Below are 18592 nucleotides of genomic sequence, written 5' to 3' on the forward strand. Positions count from 1 at the left end.
CAGAACCTTGTTGCGATATTCTCGATTCTAACCAATATACGGTTAACCTATAATCCCCCCTCCTCCCCCTCTCCACGCCCTGCACCAAGCAAGCAACCTTCTGTACGCCCAGCAACCGTCACGGATTGGCCAAGTTCACCGAGTTACGTCACCATGCATGGGTGTTGGTTTCGTCCAGCGGCTCGGTGACTAATGGCTCATTGTGATCGAGGGGCGCATTCCGCGGGCCGACGACGAGAGAAGCAAAGCTCCTTGCGTCACGCGCGCTGGCCCTCGCGCGGCCTCCATTGTTCGATGCCTCGTACGCGTACCACCGTGTAGCGGCCATTATTCCCGGTCAGTGGGCGATAGAAACGAAGCCGTCGATTGCATTACACGTTATTTTCCATTGTCCAACTCGACGAGGCCGACGAGGCGTAGCCTCGCGCTCGCAGCATCGCTGTCATCGTAAATATCCCAACCGGTGGTGGGCCGATATACCACCGCACGACTTGCTAGCTTCACGGATCGCTAGTTTTATATCCTATATTAATTAGAATGGAACACTTTTTTTTTTTTTTTTTTTTTTTTTTTTATACGTGAATAGTAAGTTCTCGAGACTTATTGGGTAATTTAGATTTTTATTCGTTTTATTGACGAAAGTGAATTGTCACAAGGTAAATAAATATTCTATATTAATTAGAATGGAAAAATTTTACAAGTGAATACAAGCCGTTTTTTTTTTTTTTTTTTTTATGTGAATAGTAAGTTCTCGAGACTTATTAGATAATTTAGATTTTTATTCGTTTTATTGACGAAAGTGAATTGTCACAAGGTAATAAATAAATATTCTATATTAATTTTTAAATGGAAAAATTTTACAAGTGAATACAAGCCGTTGAGATTTGGAAATTTTAGATCACAGTGAATGAAAGCGAATTGTAAGGTAAATATTCTAAGAATGATATTGGAACATAGATTATATTCACGGATGGCCGATTTAATGGAATTTTATATAAATAAGTGTTTGAGATTTAAAAAAATTTGGATTAAATAATCTTAATCTCATGGATCATGGGATCAATTTTATAACTGATTAATTGGTATGGAAAATTTTATGTGAAATGATTGTAGATTTTTATTCGTGTTAAAAAAAGTTAGGAAGGTGTTGATCGCTGTTTGGTGATAATGCAGCGTAAGCTCTTAAAATTAAGAAGAGATTGCGAATTTTTTCTTTCTTTCTTAGATTAGTAAATGGGATATTACGTTACAATAAATGTAATACGCTTCGTAAGAAGCTTACCAGTCATTTTTCATACTTACGAAGTATTACGCGAGTATTGGTAAGAAACTTGTAATCTTCGAGGATGTAAATAGATTCCTCCTCGATAATTGAAGAAATATCGGATATCGGATTTAAAAAGTAACGATCGAGTTCTAATCGATGTCGCGTCGAATTATATTGTTATTAAAAAAAGATATATTTTACAATTTTCTCCCTAAATTTCCTCCTCAACAAAAATAAATCTTTGAATCGAATAAATTCCAACCAACGCCGAAATTTCTAATCCAAACTCGAGGTTTTTATCCCTCACAATTAATACAATCTATTATTCCATTACATTTCATCAACACATGGTCACAAATCAGAGATCAATTTTTATAGAGGAACATAGAAGGTCGGAAAGTTATATAGGCGAATTGCTGAAATGAATCTCTTGGAAAACACCGCAATATGATCTGTCTCGTTAGTTATCTAGTCCAGGTGAATGTGGACATGACATAAGCTTGCGAGTGGAATTTCTTCGCGTCGAGGAGGCAGAGATAAATCTTGGCTCGTCCAACAACGCTCGAAACAACAACCTGTACAGCTCAAACGTGATGGTGGTGGTGGTGGTGGTTCGTGAACGGGCGAGTAGAACGATCTGGAGGCCGACCACCATTCACGATTAGCCGAGACTGGGTCATATGCAAATCCAGCCGCGAGACCGGTGCCTTCCACCTGTCACTGTCGCTTCGTTTTCAAATAATTTTCTAATGGACACACGTTCGCGACAAACGTTTAATACTGATTGCTCGCTTTATAATAACGTGCTTAACACGCTCGAGTTACGATCGAGTGACTCCGATCACTTCACTGATACAAAAGTTTTAATATAAATTGAATTATTCAGTGATTTACAAGTTGATTTGAAAAAAAAAAAAAAGAAATGTTAAATCGTTTGAATTATTTTTTTTATTAGTATTTTTATCTTTTACATAAAAAAAAATTCGTGGTTTTTTTTTAATTAACTTAAAAAATGTTGGTATTAGGTATCAAGGGAAAAAATAATGGAGACGTAGAATTTTAATCGTTATAATATTATCAATATATGAGATCAATATATTTTAAAAATTCAATATATTTTAAAAATTATTTATGTGTTGCATTTTACAAGATAATTTTTTTCTTTCATGAGTTCGAAAACAGTTAAATTCGTTGTACTGTTCAAATTCATCGTGTTTCATATTTATTCATAAAATTATCATTCATAAAACATTGTGTATGTATATTGGAATACAAAACTTTATTGCTATATTAAATATTACATTGATCGGTTCTACTTCATCATTTTAAATTTATATTTTTCGATATATATTTGTTTCAGGTGAGTAATGGATAATGTATTTTGTATCCTGGATAATATATTTTTAAAGATAAGAGGCATTTTTTGGTAAGTGAAGGCATAATCGTTCTTTAAAAAAAAAAAAAAAAAAANAAAGAAAAAAGAAAAAGAAAAAAACAATAGTACACTTCGATAAGATTATTATTCCAAGAACAAAGTAATAACAATTCGCGATAATACGATTGATAATAACTAATAACTGATAATATGAATATTTTTAGCATTATGGGCAAAAGTATGATAATCGAAATTTATATAATCCATGTATATAATACTTTAAACTCGTTCCAAAGGTTTTTCTCTCGCGATAAAGTACAGCGATTCGTTATTGCTACAATGTTTCTTCGATAATTTCAACGACGATGAGTAATGATCGTAGACGCAAAGAAATGAGATATATTTTTCCTTTCCAGGAAAGGAGAAAAAAAGTGCCGTTACGAATTCAATAAACTCCCGTGTATAAACAAGAAAACTTTATATCGCAAAAATTGAATTGAAATTAAAATTAAAATTTTATTTTACAATAGAATCGAAATATATATATATATATATAAAAGATAATTATTCACGCGAAAAGGAAACCATTTTTAATAGCTTTTTTTTTTTTTTGAATATTTAAGTTGCATTATTTTCTAATAAACCATCACAATTGAAACCTTCACAAATGGACGACATAATTGAATTTAGCTATATTGAGCTATAAATCAATAATTAATTTCAACATATTTTTTCTTACTACGTAAATTATAAACTGTGACGATAATAATACGATAGGAAAAAACTTTGAAATTTAAAATTAAAATAATTACTTAATAATATTAATTACTAATATTAAATTATAATTACTTATATTACTTATACTTATATTATAATTACTTAATAATATTAATTACTAATATTAATTACTTAATAGTTAATTAATAATTAATACAATTAAAATAAGAACAGCTGATCTGTGTTAGAAGGCAAAAAAGGAAAAACGAAGGGAAAGAAGCCTGCACGCTCCTGCGAACGCCTATAAATCAAAATAGGACACGTGCTAACTCGCGATCGTTTGCTTTGTGGTCCGTTGCTCGTTTACCGACCTCAGAATTTCATCAATGGAGGCTGTTATTGCGAGAGATAGGATCCGATAGGACTGAATGAACTAGCGGCTGAACTCGACTGGAACGGCGAGCCTAATACTCCCACTCCACTCTTTCTCTCCCTCTTTGCTCGGACAATGGTTGCTATCTGCATCGGTTGTCAACTCGACTTCTTACCTTGCGTCGAATCCTCTTCGTTTCTAGAAATGTTTGGTGTTTGATGTGCGTTGTTACACTTTTCTTTTTTTTTCTCGTATTCGAGAGATAATGAAAATTCCTTTTTCCATTCTAATTTAACTTTCTGATTTTTCTTTTGGAATCTATCTCGATTAGGAATAAATTTAAATTGGAAAAATGGATTTTTTTGCTTCTCGATGATCTTTGCAAATTCGAATATTTTTTTCCAAGACTTTTTGATCCAAAATTTTTTCTCAGTCAGAGATAATATATTTGCTAATTTTTAATTTTAAATTTTCCACGCTCAAAAATATCACGACAATCTCGACGAGCCTTCGCCTTCGAAGTTTCATCAGGAATGCATTATTCGAAGCCTCTTTTTTCTTTTTTTTTCTTTTTTCTTCATTTAAAATCCAGCGGCGTGCACACGGTTTCGCACGATTTACGAGAGAAATAAAATCGCTCGGTATCCTTGAACATCCGTTCGAACCGAGTGATTTCAACGTGGAAACAGCACACTCTTTGCACATTGTTACGCAACGGAATGTTAACGTAAACAGGTAGTGACTCGGGCTACACGGTCTCTCTGTACGTAAGTAAGTCTGTCTCTTTCTCTTTGCTGTTACGTTGAAAAATTACGTCTGAGGATCGAAATATACGGACAATCGATCCGATATATTTTTATTTTTCTCGAAACGACGAACAACGATATCACTGTTCGAGAACAATTTATATTCTTCCTTCTATCTCTGCCCGATCGTTGCCAATGTGGTGGGGGCGAATTATCGGAGTATAAGTTAAGGAAAATAAATTTTGAAAAAAATTTAACAGCTCAGTATTTGTTTATCGCGAAGAAGAAGTTCTAGAATTGTTGTTGGTGAGATTTTATCGTGGATCGGGAATTTATTTGGGCTTTAATAATGCGATTATTATTCGAATCAAAGTGGCGTGTAAAGATAATTGATTTTATTACGAGATGATAGATAATTGTTTTATGTAAGTTAAGATTTTTTTCTTCTTCTTCTTCTTCTTCTTTATGAAATTTATTTAACAGAGATGTTCAATAGAGACAATAATAGGAATTTGTTTGAATTTTAAAGTAATTGTGTTTGGATTAAAGTGGCGTATAAAGATAATTGATTTTATTACGAGATGATAATTGAAAGATAATTGTTGTTTGAATCTTTGTTTTATATAAGTTAAGATTTTTTTTTTTTTTCCTTTTTATATTTTACGCATATGTGGTTATATAAAGAATCAATTGGAATATCGTTCTTTTTTATGAAATTTATGTAACAGGGATATGCGATTGATAGTGATTGTTAGAAGAAGAATATTAATTTTCACGGAAGCGATGAGAAAATAAGAGAATTACGAAAGAAGACTAAGATAAGCGATTTAAAAGTGGATATTGTGCGAGATTTTTTCAAAGAGATCCATGAGCAAAGATTATGCAATCAATTTTTTTTTCTAAAAAGATTTTCATTATTCGAAAAAACATTTTGAAATGCATCTTATTTGATTGAATGATAATAATAAGTAACTATGAATCGATTAAAAAGTAGCAATGTAAATCTAAATCAATTGCAATAATTTCTAAAAGGAAAAAGTTTCGTAATAATTGCGAAGACAGTCAACAGATATATCTAACCTTGAATTTTTCACAATTAAAGTTAAAAACTTGGACAAATCATTTGACTGGCCAATATTTTTCAAAGAAACTTGAAAGAGAACTGAAGATGAAATTTTCATAACAATTGTTATCAAAAGACGAGACAAAATCTCTTTTAAGATCTTAAGATTTTAAGTTCTCATTTATAAAGATAAAATATATAATCTCTCCGATCCATAAACGGAACAAGAACAAATTTCAATGACCTCGAACGAAACTTGACATTACTTCGTTTACCATCGAATGGTAAAAAAGGCCATTTTTCTGAAACACGGTTGACTCGCGCCTCCTCGTTTCCCAAGCGGACAAATTGAGAGGCACGAGGAAACCGCGTGTCCAACCGGTTTCTCCTCTCGTTGCGTCACGCGTCGGTCATCCTTCTTCCAAACTCGGCCTCGCCTCCTCCCCGACACGGCGACGCGGTGCGGTGAAGAAGGGAAACGGGAGACGAGTCTACGAGAAGAAGCGACCGGTCATCACAGAGGTCTTTTCACTCGAGAGTTCAACTTATGCGTGCTACTCTACTCGAACGAGCAGGTGTGTCGCGTCCAGTCAACGAAACACGAAGAAAACGTCCAACGTTGTTCCCGCTATTCCTCTTCGCCGATACGTACTCTCCTCTCTCGAAAAGTGTTCTCTCGCCTTTGTGTCGTATTTGCGGAGGAGATCGTCTCGAGGATGGCGCGGTTCCAATTTTTTCTTCTTTTTTTTTTTTTTTTTTTTTTTTTCTCTTGCCTCTTTACTCTTCTTTACCGACTTCCGTTCGGATTGTCAGTTTCAGGTACAGTGGAAGTAGAATTTTGCATTTGTTTAATCCTGAAAAAGAGAATGTTGAATCAATTTTTTTTAAATAGGCGAATAATCGCAGGAGAAAAGGATAAGGGATAATCCTCGGATCGCGGCTCGAATAAATAAAATTTTAAGCAAAGATTCAACTTTTTTATCGAAAAACCGCACAAAGTGAATCATGCAGCGGAAAACTTTTCGCGGCAAATATTGGATTTTTGTAGGTGCATTTTTCTGGCCGAAAAATTTTATTATTCGATGGTTAAAGTAGATTTATATCTTAATTCGAATTAACAAAATTCCATGTTTCTTCAGAACAACAACGTTAAAATATTACGAAAAAAAAAGTGATGACCGAAAGAGGTTAGAAAACGTCCATCTTGTAAATTGCAACTCATTATTACAAAGTTTGGAAATAATATGCGTGCACGAGCTATTTAACCATTTTACACGTAGAATCGAGAAAATGCAGTTTCTAATTTCTTTCGAACACATTCTTCCGTCGAAACGTTTTCGATTCGAGGTTCAACGTGATTCGTATACGGTGCATTTCGAGGTTGGAATGCGGATTCGTCTCTGAACCGTATTTTCTCCTTTTTGACATTATCGATCGAGCCGTGTAAATCAAACGGTTGCGAATCTCGTAACGAAAGCCATCAAACGTTTCATTACCGCGGAAAACAGGCGAAACAGTACTTTAGATATGCTAATAATATTACGATAATCTAAATTCTACGAGATTTATAGAACGATTTACGTAAGAATTCTTCGTTTCGCTTCTGTTTCCCTTTAATTGCATTATTTGTCGTCTAACCTCGTCTCGTTTCACTAATAACGAGGATTAAAGTCTTGGAATTTGTTGTCTTAGGTCTGGTATGCAATAGAGAGTTCGATTCTGTTGGATAGAATACAGTGTACGTATGGGAGAAAGTGAGTGACATATTCGAAATATTAATACTAAATACTACGTTAATTTGATTTATTGTTATTATACTATCTAATGCTTAATCTATTCTATTATATCTAGTTGTCAGGTTACTGTATACTCTTTTATTTAAATATAAATTGTCTCGTTGTAATTTCATACATCAATCTGATTTCAAAATGGTGCACATTTGTCAACAAGGGGAAAAGATTCGTGTTTCGATTGTTATCATGGGTCATCAACGACCCACGCCGCATTCCACCTGTTGGCGTACATCTTTCCAAGGCTGTAGCTGGAAAATGTCAACCAACTTTCTCCAGAAAGTATTTCGTAGTATTTTTCAATGACAATCTATCATAAGTACACGCGTGTTTCTCTTAATCATTCGAATATGAATGAAAAAATTGTAAACGAGTATTACAGACAGGGTTCTACGCATTTGTATATTTCACGTTGTCGATTAAAGATTCAAAATATTTTTACCCACATTTCTTTACGAAATTATATACAAAGAATGTAATGGAACGCCATATTTCGAGGTAGATTGGAAAGTAGATTCGATCAGAAGAAATGGGGTCACACAGGAAAAGCTGATCCAAATCCTATTATTAAGTAGATATTCATAGGTACTCTTGAAATCGAATTGGTTAATGAAGATATTTTAAACGACTTTTACCGAGTTTATTTCTTTTGTACAGAAAATTACTATTTCAGTTGAAAGTTTCTCCTATTTTTTTTTCTTTCTTTCTTTTTTTTTTTTTTTATTGACAACAACGACAAAAATAGATGTTAATAAGAAGAATTGTTAAAATTGTCAGTTCAAGAAACGAAACTTAACGAAAGTCATCGTTTAAAAAATTTAATTTCAAATGAAGAAATTTTCAATTCCTCTTCCATCAATTTTCTTATCTTTTCAATTAAAAAGCTCGTCTAATATTAATTTTTATGCTTTGCACTTTCAAAGAAAATTTAAATGTTACCAGTTACGTTATTCAACTGTTTCCATTATTGTTTTTTTTTTCTTTCTTTCTTTTTTTCTATACACGACCAGGTAATATTGTAATAATAAAAAAAAAAAAAAAATAAGAAAGAATTCCCTTGCGATTTCCTAATAACAATCTTTTTGTCTCGTCAAAATTTTTATTATTCGTTTCATTTCACGTACACACGTATCTTCTTCTTAAAACCTTGTTAAACAAATAATTCTTCCACTCGCTCTAAAAATGACCTAATACCCGCACAAAGAATAATATATAATAATTTCCCCCCCCCATAATATCTCGTATTACTTATTTCGTCCAATTCTCGTCAAATTTTATGGGCGTTGAACGAGGCGTTGAACGTGTGTTCGTGTCTCGTTTCGCAAGTGTGTGTCCACGATCCGTACGCACGACCACAAGTAAGTGGAGTAGCGGTGGTGGTGGTAGTTAGGCGTACATATCGCAGAGGAGTTGGCCACGGCAACCTACTTACCAACCCGGTAAACTGCAGCCAGCAATGTCGCCTCGTTTATTCTCCGACTGGTATTGTGCATCCTGTCGCGTTGAAGAATACCAGGCAGCCTTCGTTCGGTCGTTCATTGTCCATTGGTCTTGAGAATGTCCCGTTCGGCTAATGAAATATCTTTCGAGAATCTGCTACGTGTCGCGATTCCTTGATAGCACTCGTCCCGTCTTCGCTGTTTTCGTCTCGAGATTTATCGTCTATTATGTCGAGGTTCCCTGCTAGTATTTGTACACCATTGTACACCGCTGTTCAAAACTGTTGTATTCGTATAGCGTGTCCAGCGTTATTTCCAATTTTTAACGCTCGAATTTTTTCGATTTTTCTTGCGATATTAAAAAAAATTATGAAATATAAATTTTATATTATGTAATCGGACAATTGATAATCTTGTAACGTAATACGATTATTGAACGAGGAAAAATAAAGTGAGATGATGATTTTAAAAGATTCTAGAGCGGGATATGAAATAATCGTTTCGAACAAATTCTCTTTTATTTATTTATTTATTTATTTTTTTTTTTATCAATCAAATACTTAATTCTTAACCTTTGAACAGTGGTGTAGTATAGAATGTAGTTAGGGACGAGTATGTGTATATCCGTGGAGGTATCGTGAGCAAAGAATGTTAGATTTTATGTAAAGGATGTAAGAATTCGAGTTGGCTTGTAAAAGAGAGTCGGTAAATAAATTTACGTTGGTATTAATTAAAATTGAATGGAAACAAGCGCCTACGTTATAGACGTTTAAATGTCTTGCGTACTCTTTTACACGATTCATCCATTAGTAATAGACAAATGGATTTATCCGTTTAATACAATATCAATATTATATTATCAAGAATATAATCTTTTTTTAATACATAATAATTCGATACTTTAAATCGATGTTTTCCTTTTTTCTCTCTCTCTCTCTCTCTTTCTCTCTCTCTATTTTGAGCGAACAAACGTTTTATTTAAAACGTTTATTTAAAAAAAAAAAAAAAGAACCCACACTTGGACTTGGATTTCGGTAAATGTAAACGTGGCCAAAAGGGCGTTGCACTTAAGTATCGGAAAAGGCGAACGGCCGGCCGTAATTAATAGAAGTGAAGCTGCGAAATAATTGTAATGCGTTGTAGTAGTTCGAACTGTGGCAATTAAAAATTTAATTAAAACGGTCGTATTCCTACTCGTCACGCTTTCTTGTTACATCGTGGCACAAAGAAGCTTTTTAATAAATGGAAATCCAGTTCGAACTTTGATAAGTTCTATTCCTTCCCCCCCCCCCCTTCCTCCATCCCTCCTTTCTTCCTTCTTTCAGAGGAAGAATATTTTTTATTCTCATGGAATTGCTGAAAATTTTCTTTCAACTCTCTTTCTACCTTGAAACCTTATTCTTCGATACTTTTTTTTTTTTTTTCTTTTTTATCAGAAATATTTTCACATCCACCTCGCGATTAATTGTAGGTAATAATAGATGACTGCTGCAATTATCGACAATTATCGAGATAAAATTATGAAAAGAAAATCGTGTCAAAAGTCATAATACTCTCGTTTATTATTTTTTTTTGTTCGAAAAAAAATTCTTTACTGATTTATTTATCAAGAATTATCATATCTCTCTCTCTCTCTCTCTCTCTCTCTCTCTCTCTCTCTCTCTCTCTCTCTCTCTTCAATTGCAAAATAATTCATCCTTCCGAATTACACGAGTAATAATGAGAAAGGAACTCGAAGAAAATAGCGTAGTTGCGTATTCCCCATTTTTACTTGGTAAATTCAAGCATGCATAAACGCAAGGTGAAATCATACGGAATAACGTTCTCCAACGCTAATTGCACGACTGCAATGAAAATTCGCTGTCATTCGAATAATTACATGCAGTTGGGGCACGAACGTGTCCAGTATCTTTTTTTTCTTTTTTTTTTTTTTTTTTTTCCCAGTTGCAAACAACTCCGCGTTATGAAAGCTTATGTAACGCTTTTTGACCATTTTACGTGGATGACTTCAATGGCACGAGAACGTTCGTTTGCCCGCGCAAGCGTTCCGTGATATTCCGCGCGTGTTACGTTACATTTAACCATGCAACGATTAAATATAATTGTAACGTGTAACGTAGGGCAATTATACGATTATCGATATTGTTCTTCTGGACTGTTCGACCATTACAGACCGGTCGAATTGACACGATTTGCAGCGAGCTTGATTGGATGGAAGGTAAAATTGCGTAGAAGAAGAAGAAAAAATATATATAGGATCGATTTCTTCTTAAAAATATCCTTATTTTTTTTAAATTGCGAAATTATGTTTATTTTTATCCGATTTTAATTTTCTAAATAAGAGATACTTTTATGTTTTTTTCAAATATGATAAAATATTTTTTTGAAATTTAGATATATATAGACGAAATTGTGGAAAAACAATTTTAAAAAAAAATCTCCTTTTTATCTATAAAAATAAGAATTGAATTGGTTGTGGAAGACAAAATTTCGTAGAAGAGGAAGAAGAAAAAATATATATATATGTGGAGTCGATTTCTTTTTAAAAATATCCTTATTTTTTTTAAATTGCGAAATTATTTTTATCAGATGGATTTTAATTTTCTAAATAAGAGATACTTTTATGTTTTTTTCAAATATGATAAAACATTTTTTTGAAATTTAAATACATATATATAGACGAAATTGTGGAAAAACAATTTTTAAAAAAAATCTTCTCTTTATCTATAAAAGTAGGAATTGAATTGGTTGTGGAAGGTAAAATTTCGTAGAAGAAGAAGAAGAAAAAAAAAATATATATATATATATGTATATGTGGGGTTGATTTCTTTTTAAAAATATCCTTATTTTTTTTAAATTGCGAAATTATGTTTATCAGATGGATTTTAATTTTCTAAATAAGAGATACTTTTATGTTTTTTCAAATATGATAAAACATTTTTTTGAAATTTAAATATATATACGGACGAAACTATGGAAATTATAAAAGAAAATCTCCTTTTTATCCATAGAGATAGGAATTGAATTGGTGTGAAAAATAATTTGTCTAAACCAGCTATTTCGAACAAACGAAAAATTAATATACATTGGAATGATAAAGAGGCGGTGAAAAGGAGACAAGTGAATTTTGAACAAAGGCAACGAATTAATAAAAGAGTAAAAAAAAATAAGAAAATAAAAAGAAACGATACAGGAAACAGACTTGGCCAACCGGATGGAAGTGGAAGGTACCGTATTCCATACAAATATCCAACTACCAGACCGCGTGCACACTGTCTCGTTCCTTGTTCTCCATATAAGAGAACAACATGCAATTTTAGCAGTCCTCTTTTTTCAAATATTCAACTATCTTTAACCCTTCGCACTCTCCTTAATTTTTTTCTTTTTTTACCTAGCAACAACTACTTAATTCATTTACAAAAAGAATCTAAAAAAGGGGGGTCTCAATAAAATATCGTGTAATATTGAAAAGTATTTGAAAGAAAAGAGAAAACATTTTTTAAATTATTTTAAAAGTTGCATAATGTCAAACTCGACGTTGGTGTAAATTGGTGTAAAGAAATGCCACATTCGACGTAAATAGTCCTAAGGGTTAAATTACGATACGAAGATTTCAATAATTTATTTTCCCCCGTCCGATTAAACATTCGCCATCGATGCGAATAAATATTGCAATTTTCCTTCGTCGTTTTAACACACATCGTACCTTTGAATACTTGAAAGCTTAACCCCTGTAACCCAAGTACAACAACGGCCGTAACTATTCATCAAAAATGGCGAACGATCCTCGTCGGAATCCGGAAATTTATTGGCCCCATTTCCATCCGTCCGCGCGAGATCGTCGTCGCGGGAAAGATATTCGCGAATCGAGGCGGTTTTTCCGCGGGATAGATATACGGGCCACCGACGACGTGTGGAAATACGCCGAGTTCACCTTTGGCGCCGCCTTCCAGCCGGATTTCGTATCGCCTCGCTTCCAAGATGTTGCTGTTCCATCGTCTCTCCTTTGTGGAGAAAAATCGTAATCAATCTCTCTCTCTCTCTCTCTCTCTCTCTCTTTCTCTCGCGAGATTCGTGTTTTTTTGGAGCGATAAGTTTTGTGGATGGATTAAAGAAAAATAAAAAAATATGAAGAATCATCAAGAAACCGAGTGATCGAAAGATGAATTGATCTTTTCGAATCGATTAGGATCGGAAAAAAATAAAATTTGTAAAAACGATTAAGAAATTGAACAGTTTTTTTAGATACAGGTAGAGAGAGAGAGCATATTCTTTCCTTATTTTCTTAAAAAGATATAATAGCGAAGATTATAAACTAAAAATTTTGCAATGTATATTGTTAACAATTGTTTCTACAATTATTTCTACATAATCTCTGTATTAATGTACAAATATACGAATGGAAAAGTTTCGAAAATGTTCGAGTTTTCTCGGATAGTTTAAAAGTGTATTTCGCGGAGAGGAAAGAGGGAGAAGAACGATTTGAATTTATGAAAAGGGAAAGCGAGGGGTTGGCTCGGAGAGGAAGAAGGAGGGGAAAAAAAAAAAAAAAAAAGAAAAGGGATTCCGCTCACGTCGAGCTTTATGAAAAGAAAATTTACAGTCACGCCGTCGGCCCCCAGCTGAAACGTTTCACTAATCGGAATTCGTGGCTCTCTATAAATCGCTGCCACTCTTTGACGTCACTTCCTGCGCGGCCACTGTTGGCGACATACTAATGACGAGCCGCATACCTGCGTCCAAAGCGAGGCAAATCGTCGACGAGCGAATCGAGTCGAAGAATCGCGTCGATACAGCGAAACTCCGACCGATTTTCATTCGATTTCCATCCATAATTTTTCCCTGTTTATTCTCGCGTCGCGAGAATCGAGTCCGAACGTTCGAAATTCGCGGCCTTTTCTTCGTGCCTCCTCGATTTCAAATCTTCAAATCAAATCTTTGCAATTTCTGTATTTCCCCTTTTATTAATAATAAAAGAGATCGAGCTTAAAACAATAATCCATTATTTAATAAATAACGACGTATCCTATATCTCGGATATTTATTACATATTTTCGAATTTTATATCGCAATTATTATTTATTGATCAAAAATTAACAATTACTTCTCAATTATTCACTTTTATTAAAAAAGAAAAAAGTAATAATTTCGTAAAATTGCAAGCAATATTTCTACGATATTCGACTTAAATTTTTTCATACCCCCCTTCCCCTTTTCACCCATGATCGTCGTATTATTCAGGATCATTACGTATAATAAAAATCGAAAAAGTCACACTGTTCGTTACACCTTATCCTGTCGTTCCCTTCCTTAATCTTCTCAACAACAGCTAGAAGCTCACGTTGTATCTTTATACTTTAAAAAAGAGTAGTAATAATTTCACAAGTTCTTCGCTTACTTACGTATCCCCGGTCGACAAAGCGCTTAACGCTGACCACTTGACCCGGTGCATAATTGCCCGCTATAATCGGTGAACCGGCCATATATAGAGATATATATTACACCGTAAGCCGTGAGGGCGGGGGGGGGGGGGAGTGGGAGTGGGAAGAGGGGGCTGCTTAGCAACAGCGGGGTGAGGGGTGGTAGTTCAGCCCTGCCTGAAATTCGGTTAGTTTGAACGTGGCCAAGCCGGGAATTAAATTAACAAAGTTAATTCTCATTGTGAGGCAAAGGAGAGAGACTGTAGCCGAGCGGAGAGAGTATTTCCAGATCCCTTCTCCCCGGCAATAAGAGGAACAAGGAGTAAATGCAAATCCAATCTTTCCTAACATTCCATCCCCCAGACATGGAGAACGGTCCAGTTTAATCGCTCCTTGGATATATCCCTCATTCGATATCTTGGTCAACTGCGTGAAATCGTTGTAACGTTCTGCTGGTGGGAATATAATAAGGGAATAATCATCAATTGTTTTTCCCCAATTGACGACGTGAGTGGTGTATTAAATACGTAATTCAGATTCCATTGTGAAAAATGTAAAAGGAAATGTGGGAGCATAGGAGAAACACTTTGACACCAATCATCCTTGCATACCTATTACAGCAATGGAATCTGCGAGATTTCTTTCCACCAAAGCGAATAGTAAAGATAGATCTCACGAAGTATCGAATATACTTATTATTTACAAATAATAATTCCGATTATTTTCGAAACTTTTTCGAAAAATCTTATCCCTCCGTATATCATATTCAATAATATTCAAAATATTGAAAAATTTTCCCCGATTAAAAAAAGAAATAATAATAAGTTTAACACCCAACTTTCGTTCTCTATTAAAAGATACGAAAGAGAGAAAATACTACAATATTCTATACTCTTTACAATATTCTATATTCAATACTACAATATTCCCTCCCTCCTCCAATCACGGAATACTCTTTCCACGCGAAAGAGGGGATATAATTACTCAGAGAAGAGGGAGAGGGTTGATAATTTTTCGATCGGGTTTCGAATAAGGGGAGGGGGGGGGTGGGGTAGGTAGGTCTCTTTTTCGATTTATTCGACGCGATTCCCACGAATGCGAATCCTGGATTTAATTAGGGGAGCACAAACATTTCGTGTACGAGCGCACAGTGGGTAAAATTGATTTACAAACATTTGCTGGGTTTCGCGCTTGGACGCTCGCCTCGTGGCCACGAGAAAAGCGGGAAATCGGAGGGGGGAAGGGGGCAAGAAAATATAGGATAGGATAGCGCGTCGTTTTCGTTCGCAAACACGTGGAAGAGGGGAGGGGGGGCGGCGAATTAATTGGAAAATGAATGGACCCGATGCGGAGAAAATGGCTGTTCAAGGATCCGTTGAACAATTGAAAGGAGAATTGAATCGATACGGCGGCGGCAATGCGATACAAGCGTATTAATGCGCTTTACGATTCAATATGGCCGCCGCATGTGGAATTGCGAATTGTTTGCTCGATGAGAGGGGGCTGTAAATTTATTTTTTTTCCTAAAATTGTGCGCTATTCCCTGTGCTTTTTAATCGTTAGGACAAAGAAAAGATTTGGAAATTGTTTTCGAAATCGAAATCTTATGAATACCTATACAAGATAAATTCGATATCACTAAGCAATAATAGATCGGATAATTTGCACAAATTTATCTTTCAGATAAAATAATTATTTTTCGAAGGATTCGACGAGTAAAATGAACAATTGTTCCATATTTATACATTTCTTTGAACTATTTCGCGAAATCCTTTCGATATGAACATCCCATTGGACGAAGAATAAATTTCTACAACGAGCCAACTTAACTTGCTCTTCAACAGGTTCGCGCAATCTCTCCTCCACCCTGAACTAAAAACAGAGTGCCTAAATTGAACCAACAATATCCAAACCTTCCTTCACCTTATCACATCCTCTCCTCTCCTCTCCTCCTCCTCTTCCCCCCGTATTTGTCTGCTCGAGTGCTCAATACATTCTTCTACCCCCTCCCACGAAGATAAAGCCCCCCTTCTACTACCCTCCCCCTCCCTTCAGCTCCAGAATTTCGGGGCAGAGGCCGAAAACGGAAGGAAGATCCTCAACGTCTTCGGTATTTAATAAACATTCCAGCGGAGGCCGCAGTTTTGCTGCGGGGCGGGCAAAAGCGGGGGGGAGAACGGGGGGAGGGGGGGACGGGCGGCTAGCTCTCGAGGGTCGTGGAATTTTTTCGTGGAAAATAATTCGTGGCTTGGATAACGGCGGCGGCGGCTATCCAGGCTGGCTCGAATTGCGGAGGTGGAGGAGGAGGAGGAGCAGCACAAGTTCAATCTCCATGAAGCTTCGCCTCCATGGAAAATCTGATACGACGCATGCGGGAGGGGGCGAGGTCCGGTATCCGGTTAGGTTACGAAAGTAATTAAATCGTTAACAGGGGACGAGTTTGCGGCGCAATCGACGAATATGTGCGGGGTTTCCAGCCCTCGCCCTTCTCGTTTCCCATCCGCCACCACCCCCTGTTCCATCTCTCTCTCTCTCTCTTTCTCTGCCTTTCTCTCTGGACTCTTTCCGCTGACCGTTTCCCTTGATTTTCAATTTTATTATTTCTTTTGCCCTGGTTCAAGCCTTTGACCGTGGGGGAAGGGGTGGTGGTGGCGGAGGCCGCGCCTCGATGAAACACGGCTCGTTACGCCGACCAAGGAACGGAGGAACTGTTAACGAATGTCGAAAATTTGGTTTGGGGGAGGACCTGTGATCGATTTAGATGGCGGTGGTGGTGGTGGTGGTGGTGGTGGTCTATGGAGAGAGGAACAGAGGGGAGGGGGATCGATCGCGCGAAAGAATTGTTGCGAATCGTTGAAATCTTGCCAATCGTCTGTGTATCCCTCCTTCCTCAGGATCATCCCCGTTTAAAGAATTAGTCGGATAGTTTCTTGATTGAATTCCTATTGTGTGGAAAATATTTTTTTTTTTTTTTTTTTGTATTGATTACTTGCAAGGAATGGTTCTCAATTCCTTGGAAATCCTTTTCTCGGATTGATTTTGTCCAGATATTTTCATTAACGTAAGTAGTGGTGAATTTTTATTTTTCTGAGATCTTGAAATTATGGATGAAAATGGTAATTAAAAAAGAAATGTGCGCTAAGTTCAGTTTTTTTTTTTTTCTTTTTATATTGGTCATTTGAGAAATCGATTCGAGGGAATGTGGTTCTCAATTCCTTGGAAATCCTTTTTTCGGATTGATTTTGTCCAGATATTTTCATTAACGTAAGTAATAGTGAATTTTTATTTTTCTGAGACCTTGCAATTACGGATGAAGTAATTAAAAAAGAAATGTGTCAGCTTTTTTTTCTTTTTGCATTGGTTACTTGAGAAATCGAGGGAATGTGGGTTCTCAATTCCTTGGAAATCCTTTTCTTGGATTGATTTTGTGATTGGATGGAAGTAATAATTAAAAAAAAAAAAAATGTATGCCAGGTTCTGAAGAAATAATTTTTTCAAAGCTTCAGAAATTTATGAGCTCTCCGCCACTTTCGTTTCTTTTTTAATGACACACGATATGTTACATTTTTTTTTTTTTAAATAACTAAGAAGAAAAGAAAAAATATTGAACAAAACGAAGATTAATCCAGTGATAGAAAAAAAAATATCGATCGAGAAGATAATTTCGTTGATTCGAAAAATTCGCACGGATACGCTATTAGGATTGATCGAACGAAAGGATGGCGAATCGTGGAAAGGAAGGGTTGACGAGGATGGAAAGAGGCGAAAGAGGGGTGCGGATAGATGGAGATATATTCAGAGATGCAGTCGGCTACTTTGCGTCGTTGCACGAAACCCTATGCGACGGTGAATTTACATAAGCGGCTTTTCTCCGGCCGGAGCTTTTCTCTTGGTCCTAAACAAATATTGACTGGGACCAGTTCCGCCTCTCCCTTCGCCACCTGTCATCCTCAAATGGCGCGTGGTTGACTGACCGTGTGATACGTGAAACGCCTATTATGCGCACTAATGACGCGATAAATACGAAACACGCCAACTTACTTTAATTAGAAGAAAATTTCGAAGAAGAAAGCAATAATCTTTTGATCTCTTAGGATATTCAGAAATTATTTAACTTGATTATTATTAAATTATTTGAATGACGGGCTATCATTGTTATTATAAAATTTTTTATTATAAAATTTTTATATTTAATTGTGTAAAATGTTTGATAAATTTTGGAATACGATTTGATACACGATATAAATTATCTTGAAGAGATTACATTTTAATTGTAATTTCACGACACTTTAAAATCGAAATTATTTTTTGGCGAAAAAAATAATTATAAATAATAAATTTTCACATTCTCTCTTTCTCTCTTTCTCTCATTTCCTTATTTTCAGTGAAATCGAGCAATGAA

At 35.3% G+C, this 18592-nt stretch overlaps 1 protein-coding gene across 16 annotated transcripts in view; it reads left to right on the forward strand.

Moving 5' to 3' along the window:
• The window catches only part of LOC122714451 (CUGBP Elav-like family member 2), a 506303-nt gene that overhangs the window by 470801 nt on the left and 16910 nt on the right, over nt 1–18592 (forward strand). The window lies entirely within an intron of this gene.

The sequence above is a fragment of the Apis laboriosa genome, unplaced genomic scaffold (genome assembly GCF_014066325.1).
Source record: "Apis laboriosa isolate Shangri-la unplaced genomic scaffold, ASM1406632v1 scaffold112_cov148, whole genome shotgun sequence".
In the NCBI taxonomy this organism is placed as follows: Eukaryota; Metazoa; Arthropoda; class Insecta; order Hymenoptera; family Apidae; genus Apis; species Apis laboriosa.